Below are 22,803 nucleotides of genomic sequence, written 5' to 3'. Positions count from 1 at the left end.
CACCAGTGTAAAGGGGCAATTATAGTCATAGAGACAATCAGCTCAAAAGGAAAAAAGGTGATCACTCTGCCTGAGTCTTGATGGCTAAGAAGGTGGAGGAAGAAGCAGAAGTGCTAGATAACCAGCAAAGGTTTTTACCTAAAGTATCGGTGAATGCTCTGGGTATCAGCTACTTCCTGGCTGTCAGAGTGCAAGATTGAGAGAGGGCAGAATTGTATTGCCCACTGATCTTTCTAATCTTGTCCCATATAACATTGGAACTGGTGGTAGGAGGTATGATGGATGTGAACTTAATCCAAGAGTCCTTCTGGCTTTGACGTCTTACCCACTGAGCATGTGCATGCACCTGCTGGAAAGCGATGCAGTGTGAGAGTGTGGGATACTTCTGAAAAGTATCCCACACCTGTTTTTGAGCATTCCACATGGCAAAATTCCACCACAGACAAAGATATCATGGAAAATGTGTCAAGGTTTCAGGAATACATTAAGCAGTTGCCTTATAATACAGTCAGTTACTGCTACCACACATTCGTCTAATGATGGCTTACAGACAATGGTATCAAGTTTTGCAACAGCAGCGAAAGAGAGCCAGTTTGTCTGATCCAGTTTCCGGGCCCGGCATGGCCAAGTGTGTTAAGGCGGTCGACTCGTAATCCAAGAGTCATGGGTTCGAATCCCAATTGCACCAAACATGCCCACCCTTTTAGCCATGGGGGCATTATAATGTGACGGTCAATCCCACTATTCATTGGTAAAAGACTTGCCTGAGAGTTGGTGGTGGGTGGTGATAACTAGCTACCTTCCCTCTAATTTACACTGCTAAATTAGGGACGGCTAGCGCAGATAGCCCTCGAGTAGCTTTTCGCGAAATTCAAATCAAACAAACAAGCATGATCCAGTTTCCATCAGGGCACACAGGTGAGGTGGCAACCACAGGCCAGTCTCTCTAAAAATTATTGGAAAATGACCACTGCCTCGTGGATTATTGTCAACCCTCTATGATAAATGGGAGAATAATGAATGGGAATAAACTGAGAAATCAATAGCAGTAAAAGGACTGACTAGGTGCACGAAAATAAGTTGAAGAACCAGTATTGAAAAGAGAAAGGTTGTGATCAGAGAGCATATGCTCTATGGAGCAACCCCTCCCATCAATATCAGTACTTCCCCAGAGGGAATGGTGTCCATTAAATTCCCCCAGGATGAGAAAGGGAGATGGCAACTGTTCAATGAGTATTAAGGTCTGATTGATCATGTCTATCCAGCTGACAGGTAGAGAAAACAAACAGTGATGGTATGACCCAAGGAAACACAGATGGCTACAGCCTACAAGGGTGTGTCAAGTGGCAAAGACAGGGTGGGCACATGCTGATCAACCAACAGGGCCACCCCTCCAAACACTCATCCATTGCACAGGCTGTCATTTCTGAACAAAGAAAACTTCTGAAAGGTGACTGTATCGACAGGTTTCAGAAATGTTTCCTGTAAGGAAAGACATACAGGATGATAGGAAGTAATCAGTGCTTTGATGTCATCCAGATTAGAATGTAAACCTCAACAGTTCCATTGTATGAAGGTGACCATTTTTATTTATGTGTAGGCAAATTGGGTGGAGAGCCCTTCTGTTTATGACTACTTCTTTTTTCTTTATTTGAGGAAGGTCTGTTGACCTCCATGGATCCTGCCCTGAATTGATTGGGCAGGTCCTTAGTGTTGGAAGAGGATTCCAGTGACTGAGGACGTGAACGAATGATCATTTTGCAGCTTGGGGTGAGAGAAGAGGTATCTAAGGAAAAGCCCTAAACAGAACCAAAGGAAAAGAATCTTGGGATTTTCTTGAATGTATGTTAGGGACAGAGATGGGTATTGAAGTGGATTCATCAAATTTTTTAACCATGGCGGTCAAAAGAATTTTCATTTGGTTTGAGAATGATTCTTTTGGTGGCATAGAGAGATCAGTTTGCACTCCCACTGTAGTAGCAGAATGAAATGCAGTAACATATGTCCTAGATGAAGTGGTGGACTGCAACTTTCAAGCCTCAGGGTAATTAATGTTTTGAATCATTTTCAAATGCTGCACCTCTTTTTTGTCCAACCATTTAGGGCAAGAACGAAAGTAGGATGAGTGAGAGCCATTGCAGTTGATGCAACGAGGGCCCATTTCACACTCATAGGCATCATGGTCCTTGCCACTGCAATGAGCACATGTAAAGGAACCACAACATGATGTATTTGAGTGATCAAACTGTTCCAAAGGGTTTGGAATGTACGGCTGTACCTTGCAATTAAGATAATCTGCCTTGATGGTTGCAGATGGATGTGGTGTTGTAAACGTCAGAATGAGGACAATGATCAGCATTGTAATTCCACCTTTGCGAGTGGAGATATGCCTCACTGCAGAAATTCCTTGGGTTGAGAAACCAGCAAAAATCTCCGACTCAGAAATGTTCTTCAAGTCTCTCTTAACAATAACTCCTCATGATGAATTTAAAGTAGCATGTGGTGTAACCTCAATAGGTATATCCCCAATTGCCTTTGAATGCAAGAGGAGTTCACTGTTTTGAGATGTGGATGTTTCTTCCAATATGTCACCATAGCACAGCTTCTTTACTAACTTTGGTGAGCCTGCAAGTCCCTCTAGGCCCTTCTGAATGAAAAATGAAAACATTTGCTCTTAAAGGTTTGTCTGAAAAAGAATGTAATATAAGAAAATGAGGTACAGGTGTTACAGTGTTGAAGATCGCTGCTCAGAATCTTTAAGACGTGGCCATTTACCTGTGGACTGTTTTTTGTTTACTATTTTATTTAAGTTTTTATTTGGAGGATACATAATAAGAATATTTCAGTGACCACTAACCCCACCCACCATGGAGCCCTACGATAGGATGCACTACAATGCCAAACAAGAATACTGCAGCAACACCAGGGTTTCATGAACACTATACCTAGACACCAGCATCAGATACAATATCCACAACACCTGTTGAGAACATCCAACACTGATGCTTGGTTGACCTTAGCCCAGGTGGACCAGCTAATTGACCCTAGGGGAACCATCCCAAGGCTGCCCACTACAGGAATTAAAGGCCAGAGTGGTGTGTTAGGGTTGGACCCCACAGCCACCAGAATGCTCTCCTCCCCTTCATGGGTCACCAAGCATGGCAAACATGGGGGTGGATGTTTAAATCCCAAAGAAGGTAAACTGAAAGAACAAAACCTTCCCTGGGAGGTCCCCTCCCCACATACAGAAATCCACACTGAGGGGAAATAGATAAAGAGACCAGTCTGAGAGAAAAGAAATAAGTAAGTATCCTTTTAAAGTGTATGAAGAACACCTGTGAAATGTGATCCCCTTGGAAAAGAAACAGATGTAGGTGACAACACCACTTCCGTACCAGCTATACTCTACACCCAGTGTGAAAATATATGTTCCAAACAGACAGAAAGTAGAAATAGTATAACAAAAGAGGGAGAAACAATTGGTTGGTTTAGAATCTGAATCACAGAATATTGGAAGCTCAATTCCCTATAAGAAAGAGCAGAGAAGAACCACCTACAAACAGGAATGTTGGAAAAAGCTAAAATGAAAGTATCCTTTTAAAGTGTATGAAGAACACCTGTGAAATGTGATCCCTTGGAAAGAAACAGATGTAGGTGACAACACCACTTCATTACCAGCTATACTCTACACCCAGTGTGAAAATATATGTTCCAAACAGACAGAAAGTAGAAATAGTATAACAAAAGAGGGAGAAACAATTGGTTGGTTTAGAATCTGAATCACAGAATATTGGAAGCTCAATTCCCTATAAGAAAGAGCAGAGAAGAACCACCTACAAACAGGAATGTTGGAAAAAGCTAAAATGAAAGTACTCTTTGGGCATAGAGTGACTAGGGCACAAAAGACTATACATGTTCAGTCAACTCCAGTCCAAACCCAAGCAATATTGGGGAAAAAACCTCTGACCCATCTTCTTCACTTCAAGTTAAGTTGAATGGAACGATATACTATGCAAACCAATCTAAGAAATAAGCACACATGTACAAATCCACACCCTACCACATCTGAAAACTAAACATTTTAATAACCGTAGTAAGAAATGTGTCTATCAAACTCAGACTAGCACCCAAAAGTGCAATATCAGCTCAGGCAGCAAACACACTCTACCATAAAGCATGAAATGAGGAACTGTTACCCTGATCAACATCATCCTCCAGAAAAAAGGGCCTAACAGTTGCCTTCAGGCCATACCACATGGAGGTGGATTGCCTACAGAAACATATAGAAACCTTCCTGCACAAAGATAAAGATCTAGAGACAAATTAACTAAAGAATGGGAATAACAACCAATGTATGTGTGAGGATTTATATTGATTGATCCTGCTCCAATTCAAAACCATGTAATGTAAACGGACATATATGTGACAGTAGGATGAGGAATCCCAATCAAAGATATCAATTGCAATGTGATGGATCCATTCCAAAGCAACATCACCTTCCAGACAGGACTGCACAAAGGCTGGAGTACAGTGGAAACTTCTGGGTCCTAGTGCATGAAAGTGAATTGTACCCCTAAGATATAAATAATCTCATCCTCTACACAGACATCACACACAACACTAACCTCCAGGACCTACCATACAAAAGTGGAACATACTAACTTGGAAACATGCAGCATCATTCCACACAGAGGATTGTACAGAAATTGGATTGAAATATCACCCTCCAGGTCCTACCACATGGATGTGGATTGCATCTAGATAATATAAGCAGCCTCGCCCACTGGGTCCAACCACATGGACTGTAGAGTTAGAAAATAAGCTACTCACCCTCTAGATAGAACTGCACAGAAGTTGAGTGCAACATCAACTTCCAGGACCCACAGCACAGAGGTAGAGTACATGATTGAAGGATCATATGCCATCTGCACTAGCAAAATACCATCCTGGAATAAAAAACATTCATGAGAATTCCTCCAAGTTCCACCACCCCAATGGCTCAAAACTGGAAAAGAAGGGAGGATAAAGTGTGGTGGAAAGTATGAAGGAATGTAAACAGCAGAAAAGTAACCATGAAAACATTATAATGAAAAACAAACTGCTCTTTGTTTATTCAGCAGAAGGGATTGGTAAATATTCTCTTCTGTTTTACCCATGTGTTAGAATGGTCCAGAACAAAGATATTAATGAAGCAAATATATCACGACAAAACCTACTAGCAACCTTGTGGAACACCCCATCTCAACAATGTGCATTATTTACTATGGGTATATTGTATTTTAATTTCATATTGGTTGTATAGGCAGATTTGAGATACAGTAAGCAAACTTGAACAGGCAATGCTCACCACTGAGCAGGATCCTAATCCTAAGTGAAACAAGCCCTTGAAGGGAAATAAAATGTATATATATGTAGAAAAGAATATTCACCTTGTCACAGCTGCACTGAAGTTTAGTATATAACAGATGAAAGGCAGTACTCCGACAACAAAGAAACAATTAATAGGAATAATTGGAAATGAATATATGAGTAGGCCAGATACCCAACTGAAGAGATTCCCCTCCAATGGACAATGGAGGAAAGACTCCAGGAGAAAAGAAAATTGCCTAATCTTAAAAGAAATATGGAACATAATTCAGGAAGAAAAAGAACAGGGAAGAGGAGACCAACTCAATCAGCTGATGATCACAAATTGTACGGGTAGAAAATGAAAGGTCACATAAAAATAAATAAATGGTGACACTAAAGAAAGCAATGGAACAAAGAAAAGCACATACTAGACATAAAAGTCTATCTGGAGCAGAATGGGAACAAAAGTGGAAAATGGATGGAAGCAAAACCTGTAAAAAGGAAGAATGATCATTATAAGCCCTCAACATTTTGAGAAGGAAAGTAGATCTGGAAGAATCACATGACAAGGAAGTCAACAAACCTAAAAGGAACATCAATGGAATAAGATGGTCCAGTTCTGACTTAGAAAATCCACTGCCAGAGTCTGAGGATAATGAACTAAAGACCAAAAAAAAGTAACTGTGTGTTTAAATAATGTGAGTTAATGGGGAGGAAAAGGGTGGAAAATTATTCTGACAAAACTTGGATCACCCAAGAATCAGTAGTGAATAGTTGCCACAGGAGAATAAAATTGGCCATATGTGCCCATATCAGACAGAAAATCAGCTGAAAGTCACTGGAGCTACAAGCAACAATGAATCTGATTTCAAGACACAGCACAAAATTTCAAACAAAAAGTGGAAGAAAATGGTAAAAGAACAGGAGGTTGCAGGATAAGATACAGTTATGTGAGAAGTCATGATATGAGAATGAGAAAAACAAGTTACTACAGACTAAAGGATCAAATGTAGATTCACTGAGTACACGATTCCAAAGACTGGAAAATCTCCAAAAACAACCAAATGGAAAAAAGGGGTTATCCAGAAGTCACAAAGATAAGGGGGTGGCAGAAACACAAAGATTAGCTCTGAGTTATCAACTTAGGAAATTTGCATCCAGTATAAAAAGGATGTCTATTGCATGGAATCAACTCCTACAATCATGACACAGGCTGGGTCCATCCAATGGCAGTAACATTCCTATAAGAAGACAACTAAGAATAGTCAAGGACAGAACTGTAATCATCTTACGAGCAATACTGTGACTCATAATACAGAGGAAATCAAGAGAGGAAGATAGACAAATCAAACTTGTGTGAGAGCTTGTGTTGATTGGCTTACTCTAATCCAAAACCTCTTAACAAGGTACCAACATCCATGCAGTCGGAGGACAAGGGCCAATCATAGGGATGAACTGCATTCTAACATCTCACTCTGTTGTATTGAATATAGCAAATTGGAAGATATTACATCATCTATACCAGCAGGACACCATCCTATTCTGTAATTGAACGATTATTGTGTGTAACTCGTTCTCCACAGTGTTTTCATAGTCAACCATCCCAGTGAATGGGAAGTGGAAAGTGGTAAAAACTCCCATACTCCACTCAAAGAATGGTGGATGACAATGCATTCAAGAGTCCAGTAGGATGCTATCACCAGAGACAATATAACAGGTGACCATCAAAGCTCATTTTGAAAAGCAAAGCATACCAAGTTACTCATTCTAGGCATGGCACAAATAGTCAACAATCCTATTCTGCTTTACCCATGCAATGGTATGGTCTGGGCTAAGTAAACTTATGAAGCAAGATATTTCAAAGTTATTCATCTTCAAGCAATCTTGCGGAACATCCCATCTCCACAGTGAATGTGCAATGTTATAAAAGGTAAAGTGCGAGATAACATGAGTGTAAAGTGCAAATTTAGAGTTAAATACCTGGTCAGGTGAAAAAAGAAATGGATGAGGGGGGGACAAAACCAGCCAACATAAATAAAATCTATGAAGCTGAATTAGGCCTAGGAGATTTCTTAGGTTGGAAACGAGAATGTATGACAAGCTCTGGAAATAGAAAAAGACAATCAAAGTACTCGTCAGGTAGCAAAGGCTCAGCAATTCAGTAGGATTCTTATCAATGTCCCAGGATAAAAGTTAGATCTTGAGCATTTAATCTCCCACAGATGTTACTACCACATATTTCATTTTAGAGCTGAATGCCCACATTACTGACCCTTCAACTTGTGGTCAAACAAAGTACCCAGACAACATACGTAGACAACCAATGGACAACTTTCAACGGAAAACTACAGAAATACCACCGAGTCCAGAACCAGCCAGAAAGAACACAAATGCAGATACAGGTAACTTAACTCCAAAGACAACAACTCCCACTGGTAACAATATGCCAAGATTTAACAATCCAAGGAAGACAAGTGATAGTTCATGCCAGACCTCAGTTCCAGTTTCATGGAGCTCAACCACCAGCCAGACTCGCACCATTCACAAGACAACTATCTATGCATCAGTTCAAACAGAAAAACAGACTACAATCACTCAGAAGACACAAACGAAAATTACAAGAAGAAACAAAACATCCCAGACCAATGAAGAAGAGCAACCAGTTGATTCACCACCAAGCAAACATTTTTCTCTATCACCACTGGGCATCACGTGTGAATGCAAGTTCAAGCTGAAGTTCCTACCTGTTCCACATGACTGCAGCTAGCAATTTTCCTAGTCACCAGACAACCAGCCACATGTATACCACTGCCACAATCCATCAGTTTTCTTTAGATTCCTATTTTTCTTCCCAGCTACTTCTGGGCACAGTCTTGGTAGATTTTTTGGCACCCAGGTCATGAAAGTGAGTTTTCTTGGGGTACTTCCATTTCCCCCCACAGCCAAAACTCTGGCATTGGATCTGTAGATCCCAACCAAGGCAACATTCTTGCCTAGCTCTGAAAAGAGCTGTTTTAGTCAGTTCTAGCCAATTTTAAATCAATCTCTAGTCAGTGAGTAGTAATCACCAGCCATCAGGTTATTCTGACCACAGGCTCAGGCCTGGCACACTTCCCTTATGCCGCCCTCGTCCAGATTTCCCTTCTCTCATGTCACTTTCACATACCCCACCTCACTTCTTCACCTTAAAGAAATTAAAACAAAATGAAGACAAACTTCCATGAAAATTTCAACAATCTTTCACATGAGGGGACGAAGAGGAACCACAACATTCCTGACCACCCCATTTGGAGAGAGAATTCTTTAGACTTCTCTCTCTCTAAACTAAACCCCTGATGCATTCATTTGCATTTGCATATTGATCTCTCAGTGTATAAAACCAGATAAATCCATTGTCAGATCCCCCACATATAGAAAGCAGCAATGAACAAGAATAACTAATCTTGTGAGTAGAGATAAGTTCCATATCAAAAAAATAAGTTTACAATAGAACATTAAAGCAGTAATTTATTACCTACATAGATAGTAATGTATTTTAATATTTATGGAGTTTCAAATATATTATAATATTTAGTGTTTTTCATTATCTTGCATCTTCCAAAATCCTCTCCTGCCTTCTTTTATAGGGTGAGTTAAATGAAAAATATAAAAATGAGAAAAGTGATAGAAATTTATTCTTCTTAAGAAGATCATCCTTTCATTCATCAATCTAACAAACCTATGCTCAGCATACCCTCAGCACCATTTGAAGAGTAAAAGCATACATCACATTATTATACAAATCACTCCACTCTCAAATTTAGAGTAAATCTGTAGAAGAACAAGTCTAAAACTTGGTTTCCAAAGCCTGTATGTTTTCCCAATTTTGAACCTTGCATTATTTTACTACTCAATCAGACATACATACAAAAGATATAAAAAGCTATAACAATTACAAACAGGTGGTTGGTTGGTTGGCATTTACTGGCATAAAGCAACTAGGCTATCTGCAACAAACAACCAGTAAAAGTTATAAAATGTAAAAATGAATCAATAAAAGTAAAATTGAAACTTCAAACAGGTGATAAAAAACTAAAATAGAGTTAAAAATCCCAACAGCCCTTTAAAAACATTAGTAATGTGGACAGTGTTAGGGGGTGAACCCATGAAAAAAAATTATGCCATAGCTCACAATGGCACAGCAATAAAAAGTAGGCTGTTGTGACTTCAGTGCCACAAAGGTCACACATTGTTACATCAGTTCCAGATAAAAGAAATTGATAAGTTACAAAACTGTGACCAATGTGTAACCTAGCCAGGACAACATCCTCAATTCCAATCCTAACAGAAACAAAACAGCCAATGTGCAACTGTAGGTTTGATTCAGAAAAACTTGTTATCACATTGTTCAATCCATGTTGACTGCCAATAAGCCGAGCCTTGAATACAGGACTACAGTCCATGTATGGGACAGGTACACCCATAATAGCACCAAAGCAGATAGACTTAGCTTTGATTGCAGTGATCTTGTTCCTGTGAATACTGAAATGACCTGATATCCAGAAGAACTGAATAAAAATGGATGATAAAGAAAAATAGGTCAGTCAGTTTTGAATATCGATAAGAACAGAGCAAAAATTAACATGAAGCAATTCCAGGGCTAGTAGAAAGCTAAGCAAGTCAGTATACACAGTACAATTTGTTTAATGCATGATCCTGAGCAAGAGAAATGGTGTATAATTAGACAGTGAACACAAAAATTGTAGAGGTGATCTTGATGTTGTGCCTTGTACAGAAAGGCAAAAGACACCACAACAAACTGTCACAGAGCCCAAAGAGTCACCTGATTTTAAACCATCAGTATAAATGGGAATGGAAGGATGATTCAAAAAGATGTTTGGCTATTAGAAGATGGTTCTTCCAAACAGGAATATCTTCCTTCCTTAGTTAACTCAAAGACAGGTCACATTTGGAGATGGTAATAAGTAATGGTTGGATGGGTTGACCAGTGGAGACAGCAATGTCATCCAAGGTCAAACCCAATTCAGCCAGCTGCACCTGGATACGAAGACCAAAAGGAACAATGGTAGACCTCCTATTCGGAAAAAGTATAGCCCATGGAGGAAGGAAAATATAGCACCAGGTAGAATGCTGTGGTGAGAATTGAAATTTTGAAGCATATAACAAAGACAGTTACAAATGGCAGAGGCGAATCATGAGATTCAGTGTACAAACTCTGGATTGGAGAAGTGCTGAAAGCTCCTGTGCAAAGTCAAAGCCCTGGATGGTGAACGAGATCTTCAAGACCAAGATCCTGGAACAGCCATAGGCCAGAGACCCATAGTCCAGTTTCAATCAAAATAGGGCACAATAGATCTTTAGCATCTATAACATCGATCTGCTTCCTTAGAGGTGGAAGAGAGGACACAGGATCTTCAGTGCCTTTGTACACTTGAGGTCTAGCTGCTTGCATGAAATAGAAGTCAGCTTATGGTCATATATAAGCTCCACAAACTTTGCCTCAGGGACCAGAGGAAGCACAACTTCACAAAGACAGAACTTGAGATCAGGGTGAATACCCCATTGGTGGCAAAAGTGCATACAAATGGTTTTAAAGAGAGAAAAAGTAAAACCATTTGCTGAAGTCTACTTTAGTAAATGATTGAGGACAGTCTGTAGCTGCCGCTCACTAAGTTTCATGTTCAACAGCTGACACTAGATGTGAAAGTTGTCAACATAGATTCCATTTGCAACTGTAGGAGGCAGTTGTCCACAGATGGCATTAATCTTTATAATGAAAAGTGTGGCGCTCAAAATACAGCCCTGAGGGACTCCAACTTCCTGTGGGAAAAAATGGGAAGGTGTCTAACCCACACAAACTTGGAAATGCCAGTCCATTAAATATTGCTGATAAAAATGGGCAAATGGCCATGCAACCCATATGAGTGGAAATCTTGCAAAATGCCACACCTCCACATAGTACCATAAGCCTTTTCAAGATGAAAAAATACAGAAATGAGATGTTATCACTTGAGAAAGGCTTCCGTGACTGATGTTTGAAGTCAAATCAGGTGGTCCACAATGGAGTGCTGTCATCGAAACACACAATTGATGGGCAAGAGGAGGTTATGTGATTGGAGGAACCATATAAGATGAGCACTAACCATCTTCTCTAAAATATTACAGATATAGTTCATCAAAACAATTGGATGGTAGTTTGTCCACAAGAGAGGTGTAGAGAAGAAATAGTGATGGTACAACCCACAGAAACAGATGGCTATGGCTTCCAAGGGTGTATCAAGTGACAAAGATAGGGCGAGCTCATTCTGACGAAGCAGAATTCCTGTACAAAGGAAACTGCTGAAAGGTGATTGCATTGGTATGTTTCAGAAACATTTCCTATAAAAGAGACATACAGGATGATAAAATTCAATAAAATCCTTAATGTCATCTATACTTAAGCAGAAACCTTGACAGTTCCACTGTATCAATGTGGTCATTTTTATTTAGGTGGAGAGCCCTTCAGTTTATGACCACGTTGTGTTTCTTTATTAGAAGGAGGTCTTTCAACCTCCTGAATTCTGCTCTGGATCAAGTGGGAAGATCTCTATCAGTGGATGTAGAGTCCAGCAACTGAGATTGAGAATGAATAGTTGTATAACATCTCAGGGATGAAAAAGATGAGCCCAAGCTTATGCCAGAAGCTGCACCCAAAAGAAGTGGATCCAAACAGTCACTGGAAAGATTGGTGGGAACAGAAATTGAAGATGTTGACTCATCTACTCTCTTAACCTTAATGAGCAAAAAGACTCTTCATATGGTTGGAGAATAACTCTGAGGCATGGAAACAAATTTGTCTACACTCCCACTGTAGCAGTGGAATGGAGTGCAGCAGCATATATCCAAGATGAAATGGGGGACAGCAACTTCTGAACTTTGGGATACAAAATATTGTTTACAGTTTTCAAACATTGCATTTCTTTCTGTTCCACCAATTAAGGACAAGATCAAAAGTGCGAGGGGTCTAAACCACTACAGTTAATACAGTGTGGTTCCAGTTTGCACTTACAGGTTTCATGGTCTTTGCCACTACAACAAGCACACATTAAAGATCAATGACAAGAGGTCTTTCAATGTCCAAACTTCTGGCACGAGAGATATCAGAGAGAAGTGGAATATATAGCCATACCTTACACTTTACGTATCCTGCCTTGATGGCACCAAGTAGATGTGGCAATGTAAACTTCAAAATAAGTACATTTTCAGGTAGCATTATTCCATCCTTCCAAGTGGAGTGAAAGCACACTGCAGAAATATCTTGGTTAGATAAATCAACAAGGATCTCCAACTGGGGAATGTTCTTTAAATCCCTCTCAACAATAATTCTTCTTGAGGAATTCCAAGTAACATGGGGAGTAACTTCAATGGATATATCATCAGTGGCCTTTTATTTCAAGAGGAATTTGGAATGTTGTGGTGAAGATGTTCCCACCAAAATGTTTCCTTAGTGCAGCTTCCATACTTGGTCAGGGAGAGACAGCAAGACCCTCTAATCCCTTTTAAATGAAAAAATAGACATCTGCCCTAAGGATTTCTGAAACAATGAATGCATAATGAGAAATCAAAGTGTTGAGTCAGACTGCAATAGTGACTGTACAACAGGATTGTCCACACATGGTTATTTTCCAATAATCCATTTTGTTCTTTGAAGGGGACATCCGTAATAAATAAAATACATTTCAAAGCTCACTATTCCCACCTACCATGAAGCCCTACGAAGACATGCACCTCAATGCCAGGGTTTCACAAGCACTATACCTGAACATCATCATCAGACACAATGTCCACAACACCTGTTTAGAACATCCAACACTGGTACTTGGTTGACCCTAGCCCAAGTAGATCAGCTGAATTACTCTGGGTGGGTCACCACAAGGCTGTACATCAACAGGAATTCAAGGCCAAGGTGATGTATTAGGGTTGGACCAATCAACCACAAGGATCCTCTCCTCCCCTTCACAGGTCACCATGTACAGCAAACACATGGGTGGATGTTCAGATACCAGAGAATGTAAACAAAGTTCAGAATCTTCTCTGGGTGGTCCCCTGATCACATACAGAAATCCACCTCAAGGGGAACAACATGTAAATTCCCAATTAGTTCATATACACTCCAGAAGTAAAATAAGTCTTTTAGCCCTCTTTGTAACTGAAATATAGCAAGTATCATTCTAGTTGCCTAAGAAATAAGTTATATAAATATTCTAACTCCTTATTAATCACATGCACATGTCAAAATATACCTTTCACATACTCCTTACAGAATTACATTAAAAGTTTAAAACTACTTTAAAATCATAATACATCAGTAAGCACATGTAATAAATCAATTTTATTATTATATAGTTATAATTTCTTAATTTTGAAAGGAAATGTAAATGAATTGTTAATCATTGCTCTTGTGTATGACAAACTTCTTTACCCCAAATTGCACATTTTAGAATTTTTTTCCCATCTTTATATTATTTTCTAAGTATCTAGGTACTTACACACTTATATGTCAGACATCTCCGAAGTAAAATGAAGATCTATAACATATATATATTATTTTTGCTTTGATAAATTATATGCAATAAAAGCTCATGTTACACTCTTCATAACATACACTATCTTTAAAAAAAATGTGAATAATTCTGATATTTGCTATTGGTTTATTTATGTTTTCTTTACATAATTAGCTCATTTTCACCATCGGTTTTGAGTTCTTTGGAGATTTCATAGTTTCATATTGCCTTGACCAGGTAAAGAAAATATTTTAATGCACATATAGTTTAATTAGAAAGCCAAATGGTTTTAAGACATTATTTTCTTGTGTATTTAATGTTTTTGTTGTAAATTGCATACTTAGAATAGATAAAAATTAAAGTATTAATGAAACCCCCCACAAAAAATACAGTTCACTTTTATTAAGACTTTAAATGTGGAAAACATACAGACATGCAAGTTTCTTGTTTCCCACATACATTTTTCATTTAACTACACTATTTAACTAAAGTGTTAAAAGACTTATTAGATTAAATAAGAAAAATTTTTAAGAAACTTCAGAGCACAAGAATGTGGACAGCATATTGTACATTGATAAGTGTGCTGTTAACTTAATGCTGCATTTACATAAAGCAATAATTTACTTTGATGCTAATCTAAGTGAAAGTAAGGTGGTAAATCTAAATTACTGAGACATTTTAATTTTATCAGATTTGGCTGCAAGAATAAATAGTGTGTAATTGTCTATAACAATCTGCAGTCATTCCAGAAAGAAAAAAAAAGTAATTTAGATTTTTTTTCTTAAACTTACTATGATGCTAGTCAATTGGGTAGTTCAAATAACATTTTAAATAAAAACTTTTGCTATTCACTTACAAGATTTTTAATCTTAGCATGAAAATTACTTCTACTCAGACTAGTCATAGTTTGACTCAGATTCTGACTCCTCAAATTCCCAAACAAATCTTTAGTAAAAGTGCCTAATTAAAATTCCAAACCTTTCTGTACAAGACTTGTATTTTTTTTAAAAGCTTGTGAAATTTCAGGAAGATGCATCTAATACATTAAAAGTTGTAGTATGCATAGTTTCATGGTCACATGTTGGTTGATCAAGCCCATATACAAAGTGTTAAAAAATATCTACACATAGATTCTTTATACCGAATTCAAATACTCAGCCAAACTTAGACATTTATTAATAAAGATACTAATATCTAAAATTTTCATACCTTAAAGCCATCATACCAATTCTTAATGTGCAAGTTAATTTACCTTGCTTTAGTTCAATCAATACAAAGTAGATTCTTCAGAGTTAAAGAAAAATTATTCACAGAATAAGTCTTTTCAGTATCTAAATACTCTCAAGCACACAAACAGCTTCCCAAGTAGCTTTAAATCTCTCCATTTTTAACACAATAGAGGAAAACAAATCCTTCAGGAAATTTAATGTCTGTTTAAAGTTGCTTTCTTTGAATTTCCACTTGTCTCTCTGCAGCTAAAAAAAAAAAATCTTGATTCCCAATAAAGTTAATTAAATCCTACTAGAGACTGATCTTTAATAAAGTAACTTCCATGAACTGAATTTTTTTTTAGAACCACCAACATTATATCCAATTGGTTCAAATAAAAGTGAACAATACAATAACATCTAACTCATGCACTTTAAAAAATGTAGCTATCAGTGTAATGGATAAATCAAATAAATATTTTAACAATGTTCAACCTCCAAACATTTTCTGACAGAATATGTAATATAAAAACACTAACCACTTTTACTTCAACAATTTCAGTTCTTGTTCCTAAATTCAGTTTTTTTTTTTTATTACTTATGTATTCATATACATTTGTATATGTTCCATTACACACTTTGTTCTCAATTTGTTTTGAATTTTTCTTTATCTTTTTTTATTGTTTAATGTTCAATATTTCCTTACAAGTCATCAAATTCTTTTCCTCTCTTAATAATTTGTTTCATACCACCTATTTTATCTCTTATTACCTTCTTACTTTATACAAGAAATTAATGTCACTTTTCAAATATTCCTTTTTACAAGCAACATAAATACTTCAGGTTGGCAATCTACTACCATACTCTCAATGCCACTAAAATAAATTAATTTTCACCTTCTTCCTCACATACATTCCTCATTCCATGCTGAAGAGGGGAGTGGTCAACCTTCTAAAGAAAATGTGGCATCTAGCATCTTTAACTGCAATGTCATAATTCAAGAAATGCTGATTAACTACCATCAAGCCAAATTTTATTATCTTTTAATTTTCCACCAATTTCCTACATATTTTAACTTATCAATTAAGTATTTCAAGGGACTTTATAAAAAGGATTTCCAAGAGTTTAGATGAAAAATACTATCAAAATCTCTCATCCAAGCAAAGAAGATGTTTGTTAGAAAGAAAAACTTTAAAACTTAATGAGGAATAAAACCTCTTATATTCACTTAAAGCATGTCAACTTATAAAATAATTTTTAAAATGAGCTTCAAAATAAAACTAATGGTCCAATAATTTATTTGGTCATCTCTTAATCCCTTCTTCTATAGAAAAACCTTTTTGTATCTTTCATACAGATAATATAAAATAAAAGAATTTTCAGAAATGGAAAGAACTAAGATAACTACAAAACATTTCAAATTCTGTGCTCTTTTCTTAAGCGCTGACTTGCATTAGAATCCTATGTTTAGTTTATCAGAGCTCCATGTAGTCTATCTCAAGAATCAACAAATTATGCTCAACCATTTTATTTACTCTATAATGATATAGATATATTAGTATTTCTTCTATGTGACTGATTCTATTTTCATTAATAATAATTCAGACCACAAAAGAACTTACCAACAAGAAAAATTATAAAAAGAAGATATGAATCATTATATTTTTTCAATGATTTGGTATGGTGTGAAAGATTCTATAAAAATCACAAGTTTTATTTAGATTTTAGTAGTAAGTATTTTAAGTGACTAATAACCAGCTTTTGAAGTAAGAGTAGCAACTGTCTTTTTTTGTTTACTTTTATTGATCTCAATATCACAACATGTATTAAATCAATTAATACATAAATATCATTGACTTCTGACTTGTATTTTATTAAATTTTAATACCACTGAGATTTCATTTGGCATCCATATAAAATGCTGTGGTAAAATCCCCAACAGCTGTTGTGAAAAGTTGTCAGGTATTGTCAACATGCTGACTACTTTTTTTTCCCAACAAAAAGAATTACCATTTGAAGTTCATTTACACAAACTAGCCTTCACAAAACTGTAATTTGATTTGATACAAATGCTTATAAACAGTATTCCAAACAATCTACTTCCTTTAGTTATCCTGAAATATATGCTTTGATAGAATCTTTAAAATACAATGGCACTACATTATGTGGATCAAACAGCACTCTAATAATGCCAACACACTGGAAAATTAGCAGTCACTGAACACTTATTAACAATACTAATGACAAGAAAATGAGCTATGAATTTCTCAGTATTATGTTTAGCTTGACAGACACTACCAAGTCAGTTTCAATGAACATAAGAGGGCATCAGATTGTTGTTCATCATATACTGTCAAAATATTTTGCAAAGTTAGGCCTAATGTTCAACAGCAGCAGTTCAAAGTCATTTGTGACATTATGGACATAACTCTCAAAAATGAGAATATAATTACACAACATGCAATAAAACCATTAAGCTTTTAACTCACATAAAAACTATCACAAGCAAATAGCATAAAACAGGAGTTTCATAAAAGGTTAATGAATGCCTGTTGAGGGAGATGAGGAGTAAGAGCATCCTTGATTGGCCAAAAAGTCTCTTGATGTCTTGCATTTTAAAATGTAAGATCTACAAATAATGTGTAAGCCTTTGAAGTTTAAGTCTAGATACAAACTTGATCTTTGAAGAAGAAAAAAAACTTCAGAGTTCAAAATTTGTGAAATTGATAATGTGATGAGTTTAACTTCTTTTAAAGAATTCTTAGATAAGTATTTTGATTTGAAAGGCTACATTTTGTTGAGTTGTTGCAAGGTTTACCTTAATGGACTGAATACCTTTAGCCACTATGCTCATTCTTATATCTATTTGTCCTTATGAACATACATAATGATATGCAGAAAAGATTATCAAAATTGCCTCAATATGTTACAAAAATGTGCATCTACACTATAAACAACAGAGAATTATTTCAAATCTTCATTATGATATGAAAAAGTTTTACATAACTATTCAAACTACAAACAAAATTTAGTACATTGATGTACACTAAAATACAACACATGACAAAACATTCTTATTTCCATTCAGACCTCTGCAAGAGTACATCATATTACACTTTAACATGACTGCTAAATAAGGTCCCAAATTAAATTATACAACAGAAGAAAAAAGATACTGCCCACCATCTTAAGTTAATATTTTAATGCACATCACAACTACTTATGCTAAAACCTTAATGACTAGAAACATTACAATTTATTTAATTACCCGCAAAAAAAAAGGATATCATACATTTTCACAAGGTTAGAGGGATCCATTTTCTAATACTCAAATATAGAAGTACTATCAAATTTCAGGAATTATATCATTTTTTCACTGTAGCCAAAATAAAAACAGTCCCTATCCACACACATTAACGTCTTTCAAACAATTTTCTTGACTCTGAATACCCCTATACATGGGGAAACAAAAACCAAAGTGATATAGATAACACAGGAACAAAGTCCAATACATGCTTTGTCATTTATCAACAGTCTTATTATGCTGTATAACATTACAGAGTAAACAGGTATGATGTCTATCTGTAATGTATGGTTGGTAGTTAAACAGTCCCTGCAGTTGCACCTACCTTTTATATAGCATTTCTGAAGTCATTAAACTTCTACAGATTTATCCAGGTGCACGTATGTGCTAATATACAGACCTTGTCTTACAATACTGCCAGTCAACTACATATGTCTCATTTCAGTTTCAAAATACACCATAGGCCTATGTAAAATGATGTGACACACCCTAAAAACTGTTTCATAATTATTTTTTTTTATTTCCATGTTTTAGATTGAAGTTCATGGGTATTATACAATTCATAAATAATTATAAAACTGGTTAAATGTATGATTATAAATTGATCATGATGCTTTCTACTGTAACTAAGTTCCTACTGTAGTGCTACTATCTACATGTATCATAACATTTATCTCCAACATGACTGAGAATTACTGCAGTTAGAATAAATCTACAACAACAGTAATATAAGTTATATAACATCTATTTAATAGCAGAAACACTGTAAATAATGCCAAACAAAAAGGTTCAATAAATATTTCTGAATAATATTCACTAATTTGAATTAATTTTTGCAAAAACATTTTGCTAACAATATAAAACTTTTAATGATAGATATAATGATTTTAAAATAAGACAATCAAACAATGATTATCAGTCAACAATGTGCAGTTTAGAAAACTAGGGGGACAAACTCAGGCATGAGAAGATGATTAAAACAGAATACAAACAGCAAAATTTTGTACTTTAAGCAATTGAAAAGTCAATGTTATCCTTACTCGCAACAACTGCTGATTCTCCCTCGGCAACGTCCGCTGGTAATTCGTTCCTTAACCTTTTTTCCTAAAGACAGAATGTTATGGGTACTTGCCATCACAACACGTCATGCCATCATGTCAAAAAGACAGCATCCTCTACAGAAATGTTTATATGCAGAATATTACATGGTTGAAGGAACTTCCAGAAGTGATTTAAACTATTTCCTAATTAGAATTATAGATACTGGTTTGTTTGTTTTTTAACTAAAATAGAAAATTACAAGATTTTAAGTTAATAAAATTCCTGCAAAAAAACAACAGTAAATAAAAGATTGCTAACATTGAAATTAAAAGTTGTCTATGCAACAGTACTTAAATTCATCAATGAGAGAAATGTTAACATCAAGTTCATATATATTTCAAAAAAAAATTTTCTGTTGCCATTCAAATTTTAAATTTTATCTGTGAATAGAAGAAAGTTACTGTATGGGTTAATTTTATTATATAATACTTAAATTTTAAAAATTTGTATTATACTAAATAGCATACAATAAATTTTCAGGTAGATCAAAGTTACACTTATTTCAAACATCCTATTTATAAATTATTAAATACCAATAAAGGAAAAAATAAATCATCAATCTTGACATGAAAAATTGGTTACTAACTTTTGCCTAACAGCTAAACTGACTAGTAAAATATAAATATATATACCATTGAATTTGATACTTCATGAATTTGTAAATTTAGCTTCTGCAACTAAAAAAAAAAAAAAAATTGTGGTTCTTGGATCTTTTAATAAAATACTCTTCAAGTTATTTAAGAAAAAAACATCTTAAAGTAGATTATTTTTGACAGCAATGAACAGATTGCTAAAGTAATCATTTGTCTCATTTCTTGCAGGATAGTACCATTTTTAATTTGTCTATCCCAGAAAATCCGAGACTTGATCCAGAACACCTTATTGTCCTATTTTTTAATGACCTTGTAAAATGGGTTTATTATTTAGTTAAAATGATTTTTGCAACAATTACACATTAAACAAAGTCCAGCTAAAAAGTACTGATCTGAAATTCCCTCTATGTTGTTTTTGCTGACTTTATATTGCAAAACAGTAAGCTGTAAACTTTATTTTAAATTTTGCCTTTACACTTTACACCATCATAGTTTTACAAAATGGTCAGCTATTCTACTTCTTATTTAACTAAATGCATGTGTTTAGAAGTGAAACTGACATGTTTTTGAAATAACAAAGTACTCCATTTCATTTTTTCATACAAATGGTTACTCTGATAGTGGCTAAAAAACAAAATATTTCTGCTGCACTTCCCAAATAACTTTTCTGTTTATCAAAGAAACTATTTAACTTTCTCATACTTCATTACAAAAACTGACAATGTTTCTAGAAGTATTTATTAAAGTTAATTAATCAAATATTACACATTTTTGAATTTATTAAAAAAACAAAACAAATTACATACCATCTTTCACTTCACACACATTATGGGAGCTTTACTACCAGTATTGTTTTAACCTAACAGTTATGCTTTTAGGTATATTTATTCCATACATCAAAAATAAGTCTGCTTTACAATACTAAATTGTATTCAAACATAGTTTGTTATAAATGTAATAACCTGAGTACCTTATGCAAGTCTTAATTATTATAAATCATATTACAAACAGAGCACATTAATGTAATAAATCAAGTAATATACATTTAAGCAAAACTAGATAATAAATCGTAAAATGGAAGAGCAATAAAAAAACAAATACTTTATTGAACAGATTCTTTGGCAATAATTAAAGTGATAAAAGGAAATATCTTACACTGATAAGATTACCATTAAAATATTTCCAGAGAACAATAAGCTAAAAGAATTCATCTGCTGTTAATGATGAATAATAAAACTGATAAGTATTGAGAATCTCTCATTCATTATTCATTTCTTCTTAGCTCTTGGCTTCTTTTTTACATAAGCATTATGCATTACCCTTGTTTTTAATGTGGCTTAAAGAAATACAAAATTCTATAGGTTTTATCAAATACAATACCTTAGGCAATTGCAAAAAATGCTTATACAGCTGTTATCAATTATTTCCAAACAACCAATATTATCATTAATCCAGCTTACAAGGAATTGAATTAGTAAACAGTGAAATAAGTGTTAAACTACTGTTATATCGACTTACCATAGCCTTTGCCAGTAAAGGAAAGAAAAGTAAATTAACTTTTATGAATATATTTTAACCAATTTTTAACGATTCGAATTTCAAACTTTGAGTAACCAACGTATTTTTCAAGTTTTAAGTCCAAATATCGTAAAACCTTAAGTTCAGAATCTGAAAAAACGATAGTGAGATTGAAATACGATGGCTTTCTGAATTATAAACTCCAGAATTAAAAAATTCAAGCGAGTTTTAATTTGTAATATTATTACTAATAATACTCAACTACCGCAATACATTAGTAACAGTAGTTCTATCTCCACTAGTTTTAGTTTTACTTTTAAGTAAAACTAAATTTACATAACAATCACCTCTTTCACTTTAAATCACAATTTTCATGTGTTGAACATTACAAATCATTATCTTATAAGTATTATTCACATACTTTTAATACGCTTAAGACACTGTAAAAAAGACCCTTGTCCATTAATTGCTATTCGCAGCCGTCTTTAGGCTTAGTAATTTCGCGGCATAGCCTAGCTTACCGGTGTGATAGGACAAGCTAGTCACTATGACGCCAACACTTAAAGCCTTTCAATCAGCTGTTTAAGAGTTGTTTACCATTGACTCACTCTTTGGGCGAGGTTATTTTGTTTCAATAAAATCCAAAAATGGTCAAGATAAGTTGAATACTACATGACAGCCTAGTATTTTGTTGCAATATACTTCCGGCATTATAAAAACATACCTAAAAGACCCTTACCATGTCAAATTCATTTCTTCTTCATAACACTTAACTGCCATGGCCACATGGTGTGATGACGTCATACTATTCGATTGGGCGCTCAGAGGTTTAAAGACACGACACTTCCACGAGCGCAGATCGTGGGTTTCACTGTAAGGTCGATCTCAACACAAACAATTTATGATAGCTTCGGTGTAACGCTATCCACTATTTATACGTGATAACGTGATATCAAAATAGACTCATGTTTCTTTTATTGTGTTCTCAACATCACTAGAACACTTTAAAAAAGGAAAGAAGCTGGTTGTGTTATTTAATTCAAAACAGTTAATCTTTCATCAAAACTTCACATAATATGAATAAACTGTATTTATTTCAATGGTCATATTGTTATCTCACTCCTAAAATAAGAAAATGTGGTGAACATGTGTAAATTATACAGCATAGACATAAAATATTTAGATTT

The 22,803-nt window shown here is 35.2% G+C and overlaps 1 pseudogene across 1 annotated transcript in view; it reads right to left on the bottom strand.

Moving 5' to 3' along the window:
* The window catches only part of LOC143249564 (uncharacterized), a 94,881-nt pseudogene extending 72,365 nt beyond the window's left edge, over positions 1-22,516 (bottom strand). Inside the window, exons 1-2 of the transcript XR_013027838.1 lie at positions 22,356-22,516; positions 19,445-19,579 (exon numbers count right to left, since the gene is read on the bottom strand). The product of XR_013027838.1 is annotated as an uncharacterized LOC143249564 (transcript). The remainder of the gene's footprint in view (positions 1-19,444; positions 19,580-22,355) is intronic.
* Positions 22,517-22,803: the final 287 nt, after the last annotated feature.

Source organism: Tachypleus tridentatus, chromosome 4 (assembly GCF_004210375.1).
Source record: "Tachypleus tridentatus isolate NWPU-2018 chromosome 4, ASM421037v1, whole genome shotgun sequence".
In the NCBI taxonomy this organism is placed as follows: Eukaryota; Metazoa; Arthropoda; class Merostomata; order Xiphosura; family Limulidae; genus Tachypleus; species Tachypleus tridentatus.
The sequence above is the reverse complement of the archived record's forward strand: the minus strand, read 5'-3'. Positions and strand labels throughout refer to the sequence as shown.